Source organism: Solanum tuberosum, unplaced genomic scaffold (assembly GCF_000226075.1).
Source record: "Solanum tuberosum cultivar DM 1-3 516 R44 unplaced genomic scaffold, SolTub_3.0 scf00019, whole genome shotgun sequence".
Classification (NCBI taxonomy): Eukaryota; Viridiplantae; Streptophyta; class Magnoliopsida; order Solanales; family Solanaceae; genus Solanum; species Solanum tuberosum.
In genome coordinates, this window is record NW_006238945.1 from 1,405,795 (window position 1) to 1,416,729 (window position 10,935).

Consider the following 10,935-nt stretch of genomic DNA (forward strand, 5'->3'; position numbering starts at 1 on the left):
ATGTATATGAATCTGAATTTAATGTTTGATTGATGGATATTGTGGTGAAATCAAAAAGAAAAAAGCAAAAAAAAAACAACAAATGTAGAAGTTGCTCAATCTTCAAAACCATCAACAAGAAGAACAACAAAAAAGAAGGAATCAGAAATATCAACATCCAAAAAACACAAAAAAAGTTGTTAGGATAAGTACTATATTTAATTTATTTTCACATTAGTCAAAATAGTGATTTTTTTATATCACATTATGCTTATTGTTGTTTTCGAAATATTTGTTTGTGTAAAAATTGTTCGAAATCTGAAAAAAAAATGTATATGAATCTGAATTTAATGTTTGATTGATGGATATTGTATGAATTTTGATACAATATTGATATGCAAATGGTATGAATTGTATATTAACATTGATGTGATTGTCTCTTAATTGTGTATATGGTATGAATTATTAACTTGGTATGCAATTTGTATGAATTGTTTAATTACTCTGTTTTTGTATAAATTTTGAATAATTTTTATATGAAATTGGGATTTTTCCTATTAAGAAGGTTTCTTTTTCAATTTATCCATTAATGTATTAAAATTGTTAAATTATTTTTAGCGTATGTCGATAAATTTATGAAAGTAGATTGATGAATGCCATAGTGCACATGAAAATGGTATGATGTTTGAATAAAATTGGTGTGAATTTTTTTATAAATATGGTATAAGGCATTACTAAAATTTATCTATATGCATGTGTATGAAACATGAATGATACTTGTATGAACAGAATTTTATATTTTTTTTATCAATGGTTTTATGATTTTGATTTATTTTTTATTTAATTTATATGATATAATTTAATTATAACTATCTTTAAACTGTAGTTACAACTGGAATGAAACTTGAATAATACTTGTATGAAGTATGTTTTAATTTAGTATAAATAATTTTATTTTATAGGCAAGGAAGATACACACACTGGTCTTCAACATGAATGTGTTTGCTGATCTGTTGGTTTTCCTCGGGCAAGAGAGGTTTCAACAATTTATGGAACAAACACCTTTTCGTGTATTTTATGACATGCACAACATAAAGATTCAATGTCAACTATTGCGGCATTTGATGATTCTTGAATCTGAAAATGTCAGAGATAACTGGTCTTAAATGTGGACTACTTAATGAGTTTTTAAGTATATATTTTATCTCTATATCATTAATATCACCATCTATCATAAGTTGTGATGTTATCGCACTTACCAGACCACTATAAAGACTAGAACATTCATATATAATCCCCTCCATCTGAAAATCAACATATTTCCATGTTTCATTAAAAAAAACAATTAGTCATCCAAAGAACATACAAATTTCATCCACAAAATTCATTGTAATAACAAAATTAAACACACTTGTCATTATCTTTTCATACAAATATCATTTAGACAGTACTCTACAAAACAGATTTCATACCCACTTAATATCTCTAAATTATTTATATTAATATCTATCATAAGCTGCGATGTTATCGCACTTACTAGACCACTATAAAGACTAAAAGAATCGTATATAACCCCCTCCATTTGAAAATCGACATAATTCCCTGTTTCATTAAAAAAAATATAATTTAGTCTCACATTATAAACAAACAATTCGAAAGACAAATATCATTCAGACAGACAGAACATTACAAAACAATTTTTATATTCAATCAAAAAACATTTCATACCAATATCATTCAAATAGTACATTCCAAACACTTTCATACTATTTTAATACAAATTTCATACATCAAATATGTACATTTTTTTACGAAAATACTTCATTAATGTCACACAAATTTATACAAAAATGTCAACAATAAAACTTCAAAATTAATACAACCTTAAAACACTTATCATACAATTCGTCAAAAATTCAAATAACTTTTTTTTTAGATTACTGGACACGCTTCCATACAAATTTCATACTTTCTTAATATACATTTCATACAACAATAATCATACATTACAAATATCTATATCTTATCGTACCAAATAATTCATTTCTAACTCACTAATTACTTCAGAAATGACAACATCTAATATAACACACTAAAATTTATAATTTAATACCAACTTAAAACACTTGTTATACAATTCGTCAAAAATCCAAATAACTTTTTTTACATCTTACGAAACACATTTTCTTACAAATTTCTTTCCAATAATTCTATTAAATATTTGGATATACAATTACTTTATACTTTGAGAAAAAAAAATACACAAAACAGAAAATCACTATTATTATACATTTCACAACAGTTAACAAGTAATGATATTATCTTAAACATAGATAAAACACTAAACAATAATAAATACTAACCCGAATGATCCCATCTTCCACCATGTTTAATTAGAATTGATACGTAATTGTCCATCTCAATAAAATCAATTTTTTTCAATGAAAAAAACCTTCAATTACTCGATTCTGGTAATTTTTTAGGCTGAAGAATTAAGAGAGAGAAACGTTGAAGAAAAAAAGGATATGATCTGATTTTTTATTTTATTTTAACTGATTTTGAGTGAAATAAAAAAATATTGTTAATTTGTTTGGATCCCTTATTTCATGCTAATCATTAATTATCCACAATAAGTTCAAATTAAATTACAGGCCACAATTTCAGTTTTTTTCTTTATTATTTTTAATTCCGTTTTTTTTAACTTTCGTTTATCTTTTTATTTTATTTTAAAAGATTTTTCCAATTAATAAAAACATTTCTTTTTTTTGTGAATTTGTTATAACCTGAATTTTTTAATTTTATAGCTTGAAAGTCTAAATCTACTGCTATAGCTTGAAAATAGTACTATAATATATGTCATATATGAAATTTACACTAAATTTAATTAGGCTCCTTAGCAAATTGTGACTGAAATTTGGTGGCGAGTGGTATTTAAAATGAACTATAGCTATAATGACTAATTAAGTAGTATAAGTTTTCTTAACCGCGTAATTTTTCCCTTAAAAGAATTTCAAGAGGGAATAGGTCTTCGGTTCACATTTTCACCAAATTCCAATTGTTTTAGTTCAAATTCGACAAAACAGCAACGAGATAAATTATAAATCTAATTAATTTATTTAAACTTCTTAACTTCGACAACACAAAATAATTATTTTGAGATGACAAGATCATTTATAAGCCTAACGAATTAATCAGCTTAAAGGAAATAAAATGCGTACTTAATTTGAACATAATTTTAGGTAAAAATTCTCTTCCAGATATTTATTCAAAGTAATAAATATATAAAACTTTATATTATAAAGATATAGAAATTATTTTATAGGAAAAATGACAAAATTATCATGAATAATACTTTTGAAAATATTTTTGATTTTTGAAAACAATTATTTCAAATTGTTTGAAATTGAAGAAGCTTGAAAATTAATTAAATTGGGGAGGGTCAAAATTGGGTGTCAACAATAGCCCCTCGTTTGCTTAGGAACGATGAAAGACATTCGAGGCAAACGAAATTGACGAATCCAATTTTGTCCAACCACTAATTCATCTCTTCGAAACGGCGAACGGTAAGGATTTTTTGAAGAATTATGGCTGGACCCTTGTATTGGGTTTCCTACTTATCTCAAATTACATGAGAACTCAGACCACTAGTAGTTTGAAACGCTTGATTTTAAGCACAATTTTCAAAGAATTCCAAAAGCTATTTCGGTGTCGAAGTAAGCCAACCCGTAACCCAAAACATCAAGCAATGAGTGTAAGGCAGAAACTACCGAAAACAATAATCTAAACAAGGACAACAAGGCGGAAGCAAACCAAAATAAATATATACATAGATCCCTCACAGAACATGGAAGTCACTAGTACAGAGTTGCCTAATAAAAAGTATAAGTCCCAAAAGTGGACCACAACAAAGTGTGTCTCAAAAGCAATAAGACTAGCTAAGCAAAATAAGGAGACATGATAAACCCAAAACGCCAAGTGCTCACCCTCATCTCCGAGTACCAAAAACACAGGTACTTAGTAGGCATCAAAGGTCGACTGAGCAAAAAAGGGGTAAAAACAATAAGAAATGATAGAATCTAGACACAGAGAGGTCAAAACGGATATGAAAAGAAAGCACGCGAGCATACCAGAAGTAAACTAAGTACAATTGAACTAAACCTAACTGGACTCCCATAAGCCCAGAAGGTACACTCGTGTGCAAGTTTAAATAAAACCTGTAACGGAACACCATAAGCCCGACAAGTACACATAATAGCTAAGTCTACTGAGAAAGAAGAAAAATCGGGCTCCCAGCCCAAAGTAACCAAGATAACCCATCAGACTCCACCCAGCCAACAGTGCACTCCCAGCCCAGCTAGAAAGAGTGACTCCAGGGGGCACCGAACCATACAGTCCACTCCCAGCCCAGCTAGAAAGAGAGGCCCACGGATAAGGTAGATATCGCGAGTCGTCCTACCATGCAGTCAGCTCCCAGCCCAACTAGAAAGAGCGACCTGGGGACACCTAGCCAGCAGCACACTCCTAGCCCATCTAGAAAGAGAGGCACGAGGGTGATCGCCGAAATCACCGAGTCACCTAGCCAGCGATACGCTCCCAGGACAACTAGAAAGAACGACCCTGAGGGTGATGGTATCTCCAATAGGATCCAATCCAACAACATCCATCGTGGAACGCCGTCCACTCCAAGAAATCACAGAAAAGCTCCAAGCCTATACCATCTCAATCCCACGCCTCTAGTGATGCACCGAACCTCCGAGAACACGTAGGAACCACAGAATTAGAGGGAGAAGATACAGAAGTGCAACAAACAACGATATCTCCTAATCTCAGACTCAAACTGTTACGATCCGATTTCGAAAACTAAGGTTTCGAAACCAATTTTCGCAACTTTGGCAATTTTTGTAAAGTTTTGGAAAAATGAGTTATTTGGAAGTCGCCACTTAATTTTTAGGAGAAAATTAAAAAAAAACATTTAAAAGGGAGTTTTTGAATAAAACAAAACATTTTTAATAAAACCAGAGTCTTAGGTAAGGGTTCAATTAAATCTCTAAGGAAGGGTTTAGGCATCTTAGAGAATCCACTAACACGCGGTTGACCGACGGATTTAAAAGCTTAGCTATTTTTAAAAGAAAAACTTAAATTACTTGAAAAATCTTATTATTATTATTATTTCAAATGAGAAATCTTTTGATACTTGTATATTCGTATTATCCCAAATATTGAAATAAGTCAAATGTTGAAGTGTCAAAATGATAATTTTAACTTAACATTTTATCCGAGTCAAGTTTTTGAGTCAAAAAGTCAACACAATAACTTAAGCGTGGATTTGGAAGCTAGATACTAACTACAAAAGAATATGGATGATTCTCAAGTTAGTTTTTAAGCTTAGAATACCTAATGTAAAAGAATTTTTTTTTTTTTTTTTTTAAAATTGAAGAACTTGAACAAAATATCTTCCCAAGGATTCATCTAAGTTAGTAGTCAACAAATAAAATAATAAATAATAACACATCCGACATGGTAAAATATGACAAAATTTAAAAGAATTTGGACTTTTGGTCCAAACGAAGGTAGGCGCTGCTGTTGCTGAATTAAAGTTGGACTTTCTTTTAAGTCCAATTTTCAATTTTCGTTTCAGCCATTTAGGCTACTGCTGCTGCTGCCATAGTGTAAAATTGGACCTTTTTAAGTCCAAAAATCCTCAATTTTAGTCCATTTGGGACTGCTGCAATAATCAAATTGGATTCTTAAATCCAAAAATTCAATTTCCGGCCATTTTTTATTGCTATTACTCCGCTACTTAGCTGATGCCACTGATTTGGGTTTAAACCCATTAACATTAGCTTCCCTTCCACAATTTAGATGAGGTTGACTCAAGAAGAGAAAAATGCAAGAGAGGGGAGTCCATTGGACTCATTCGGAGAGAGTTCATGAAAAGAAAATGAGAGAAATAAGGATTAGATGTCTCATGAAATAAATCAATTAACTGGATTCATTAAATTGCTAAACAACCAACTTAAACAAGATACAAAATATAACACTTGAAGTTACGAAATGAAAGTACTACTAACAGTGATCACAAAGATATTAGACACAAATCAGGACAAACACCTATCCTTACGGAATCTAAAGTCAAATGCCAATTAGCACGTCATTATTTCAATGCATTCAATAAAAGAGACCATACTAGTACTAACATAAAATGAGAAACAAGTAAAATGCCAAAACTAATTAAATAAAAGATAAGGTAATGAATAGATCCACTTATGATCTACAACAAACAATAAGAAATTCACTACTAGTATAAACCAATAACAGTCCTAGATGGAGGAACTAACAACGATAGGCAGCCAAAAATTTACATAACAACAACTAAACCCATTTGCTATTAAGTATACTGCTACTTGAACACAACCTTGGACTAAACCAAAAAAAAAGAGTGCGAAACGAATTCATACATAATTTAAAGATAAGCAAGTTTAGACTCAATGTGATCAAAGTTTTAAGCCATCTCATTTAGCGTACACGAAGGACAAACAAGAAAGCAGAGAGTAGGAAGATATAAAATAACCTTACGCCAAAATAACTTGGCGAATTTAAACAAGGATTCAAGTAGAGTAATCTAATAAATTTTAGGATGTATAAAAGTTATGATATGGGCTTTCATCCATCCCAATCTAACTCTTTTGAGAGTACTAAAGAGCAGCCCCCAAATGTAAGCTATTTCTCACTCAAACAGTCTCTCGATTTGCATTGAGAGCCAAAGGATCTGTTGATTGGCAAATCACACTAACACATTTATGCTTACAGGAGTCTACTAAAGAGACATTGATCCTTGCTTAAAGGGGAAAAACGAATTAACCTTGTGTATACCCTGAGCAAAATAATTAAACTAATTTAAAGATAAGAAATATACTAAACCATGATCAATACAAGAGAGAATCAGCAGCTAATCCTAACACATAAACAAACTTAAGCTTATGTAACACCCATCATCTAGACAAAAAAAATAATAATCTTAAACTCATACCACCAACAAGATTTCACCTTAAAAACCAACTAATCAGCAGTTTTACATTTATAAAGCAGGTCGGAGAAATTAGGCTTCGACAAAAATCGAGGTAATAGTCTTAATACAGAAGACGACAACTTAAGGCAGAGAACAACAACTATATAACAAGAATTTCGAAATCGAATAAAGATAACAGTAACTAGAAGCATATATATAGATTTATGAACTCGATTAAGTGAGAGAATCACATTCACCTCTCTGAATCATAAGAAAACAACCATCAATAGAGAAAAATATTTAAACTCATTCAAAATTGACTTAACTTTAAAAGAACAGGATAATGAAGACTTTTTCCTATCATTCACACCACTAATCACATTGAATCTAAAAGAGATAAATAACAATACTAAACAAATAACAACTCTACAATGCAACAGAAAGAAAAGACTAAGAAAAGAGCTAGAAAATTACCTGGTGCTGGGCAGCGACTGGGACTCGAGTGAACGTGACGAACTCCACCACCACTCTGACTCAAAATAGCCGCAAATCAATAGAATTTCAGAAACGAAAATAAGAACTCCCAAAAACTTAGCGGGGTGCTCTTTTCTTCGCCTCCTAAAAAAAAAAACTCCCCTTGAACAGTAAGAGGAAATGGGTTTATATAGGACAAATAACGAGTTGAATTTGAAGATGGAATTCGATGTGGGACTTGAGAAATTTCAAAAATCCTTGAGCGGATAAGGATTGCCAACTAGGCAGTGTACGAATTCGTACCATTTTTGAACAAAAGTTGGCAAAAGAAAAAGGGAAATTGAGAGGATAATGTCGTTGTGCTCGTGCTAAGCACGCTTGAATGTACGGAATCGAAGGAGAAAAAGGGAAATTTGAGGCGATCCGGAGGATTTAGGGCTGAGTTCATCTGGTTCTTGTTTGCTGGAGTTGCATCTGAAAAGAATCAAGAAAAGCAAGAGGGGTAAAAAGGGGAAAATGGGCCGGATCTTTGAAGTGGGCCAAGAAATTGGATCTTTTCTTTGTTCCAAATGGGTCTTGGTTGAAGGACATGGTCCTTTGACCATATCTTAATTAAATTGAAAGCGAAATAAATTACGTATTTAATTAACTATTAAGCTTCTTAACTTCAACAACGTAATATAGTCATTTAATATAAAATTTCTAATTACTTTGAAATAAAGAGAGTAGTTATGTACTCTAATTGATTTTTTTTATTTTTTTTGAGGAAATAAAATTCACAGTTGGTTAGAACTCTATTTTTAGTAAAAATGATTTTATTTTATTTTTTCTAAATATTTATTCGAAGTAATAAAATATATAACACTATATATTGTAAATATATAAAGATGTATATATTTTAAGGAAAATGACCGAATTGCCTAAAAAAACATTTTCTTGAAAATATTTTTGACTTTTTGAAAATAATTATTTCAAATTGTTTGAAATTGAAGAAGCTTGAAGATTAATTAAATTGTGGAGGGCCAAAATTGGGTGTCAACACAAACTATAAGACTCAAGTCTGCTACTCCATTCTACAAGGAGCTAAGTCATCCGAACGAGGTCGGCAAAACATCAAGGCTATCCAGCCCACACTGGTCATAAGTCTAAGACAATGCTAGCCTAACCTAGACTAAGGACATCATTCTTACAGTTGACAATGAACAAAACATATAACACATATCATATAAGCATACAATAGCATTTAGCACATAAGTATGCAATTATACTAACCCGTCTAGCATGGTACTACACCCGAAGTATGGTCAATCAATCCTAGCACAAGGTATCTAATCAAAATAAAGTAAGTGACTGGTACCCACCCCCAATTCACTCCAATCCACATGGTTTTACGTAATTAAGCTCAATCTAATAGAAAGGAAGTTATAGCCTACCTTTAGGTCGACCGCGCGCGCTCCAAATCACTTTACCGGAGCTTTTCCTTCCCGAACGGCCTTTGAACGTTGTCACTCTATCAAATATAGGATCACAACATTGGTACGGTCGTTTAGACACCAAAATCACAGCAAACGGAGACAAGTCAATTTTGGAGTTGAAACGGGAATTGTGGGACCCGCATCGAACTATCCAGATTTGACTCCGCCAAGAGACCCAAAATAGTACCCCGAACTTGTATTCCAAAATGGAACACTATTCGGGTTTTAAAATGTAGCAAAACCCAACATGCAAGAAAACCCACACTTAACCAACTTAAGAAGAAAGCATGCAACAAGCTAAACTTGGAATTTACAAAAATCAAAGGGTGCCTTGCAGCCCATGAATACTCCACGACATAGCCTCGATAATTCCCGACACGTGGGACTTTGAATCATCCAAAACCAAGCTAAAATGAGCAAGATATCACCAATTCAAGAAAGCCAAGAATAAAAACTTGAAAAAAGGCTTACAACAGTCTGTTTTTTCACAATTTTTATGTTGAACGATGTGCACCCAACAACTTCAGATCAGTCTACAGAAAATCCACGAAGACAACGAAGCTCCTGCACTTTGAATCGCCTTAATTGGCTGAGAAATGAGGGAGATGTGAGATTTTAAAGTTTAGAGAAAGTGCTGATTTTTCTGCTTAAATACACCAGATTTTCAGCATTTTTCAAAGACTTAAAAACTCCGACGGGGGGCTCCGAACTCGTTCGGAACCCCCTGCATGCAAACGAGATATGCAACCATACCAAATTTGATATTTCAGGCTCAATGACACAGTCAAAATTTCCCTACGAGGTCATCTTGACAAAAAGTGGATCCCACACCCGACCGCCATTTTAAGTCAAAAACCACAAAAGGGATAAAAAAAAAACTCAGAATCCTCGGGATAAAAAATGAGGGTCAATCTAGACCAAACTCGATATTCCGGAGCTAAAAGCGCTGACATAATTCTCATCCGAACGTGTTTGCTCAGAATGTTGACTAAAGTCAAACTTAGGCTTAATCTTAAAGTTAAAACGCCTAATAGCACCGACTCACACTAAAAACCTCGAGAGTCATGCAGACCATGCAACTAGCCTAAAATGGCCCTTCTAAAGCTGATGGAATCGTCATAATTGGATTCAGATGTCATCTTCTTGAACTTTTGATCGAAAATTATCGTTTTATGTTCATAAGCTCTAAAAACACTAAAACTCGCACAATAACCAAACGAACGACCAGATGATCGAACTGTCAGTCCTAGCAAGTCATTAATAACTTGGGGTTGCTACAAGAACGCTCGAAACGACACACAAAAGGCAAACCATAGAAATGACCAGGAGGGTCATTACAACATCCACTACTAAAAAGGACTTTCGTTTGCGAAAGGAAGGGTCAAGAAGTACCTGAAGGCTTAAACATATCGGGAAATGGCTCTCGCATCTCTTGCTCGGTCTCCCAGGTAGCCTCCTCGATGGGACTATGCCTCCAATGGACCTTAGCAACAGGAATAGCTCACGAGCGCAATCTCCTCACATCTCTAGCAAGAATGGCAACTGGCTCCTCTACAAATGTCAAACAATCATCCCAACTCAACTGCATCATACTGGAGCACATGGGACTCAGGATCATACCGGCGCAACATCGAGACATGGAAAATCGGGTGGATGGTTGAAAATGCTGGATGTAGGACCAATCATAAGTAACCTCCCCAACTGTCCGGAGTATCTCAAAAGGCCCAATGTACATGGGCCTAAGCTTACCTCGTCTCCCAAACCTCATCACGCCCTTCATGGGCGACACACAAAGGAATACCTGATCACCAATAGAGAATCTTAAAGGTGGACGCCTCCGATCCGCATAACTCTAGTGCCTACTCTGAGTCGTTCGAATTCTATCCTGAATCACTCTTACCTAATATAGATACGAGCCAACCTCTCGATGCTAATGAAGACTGAACAGGAAGAAAGCCAAATGTTATCAACACCTCTAGAAATATGCGGTAGGCCAGC

At 33.4% G+C, this 10,935-nt stretch overlaps 1 long non-coding RNA gene across 1 annotated transcript in view; it reads right to left on the reverse strand.

Annotated features, from left to right (window-relative positions):
* Positions 1 to 7,922, reverse strand: part of LOC107058363 (uncharacterized) — a 10,798-nt gene extending 2,876 nt beyond the window's left edge. Inside the window, exon 1 of the long non-coding RNA XR_001471987.1 lies at positions 7,463 to 7,922. This is a non-coding gene — a long non-coding RNA (uncharacterized lncRNA). The remainder of the gene's footprint in view (positions 1 to 7,462) is intronic.
* Positions 7,923 to 10,935: the final 3,013 nt, after the last annotated feature.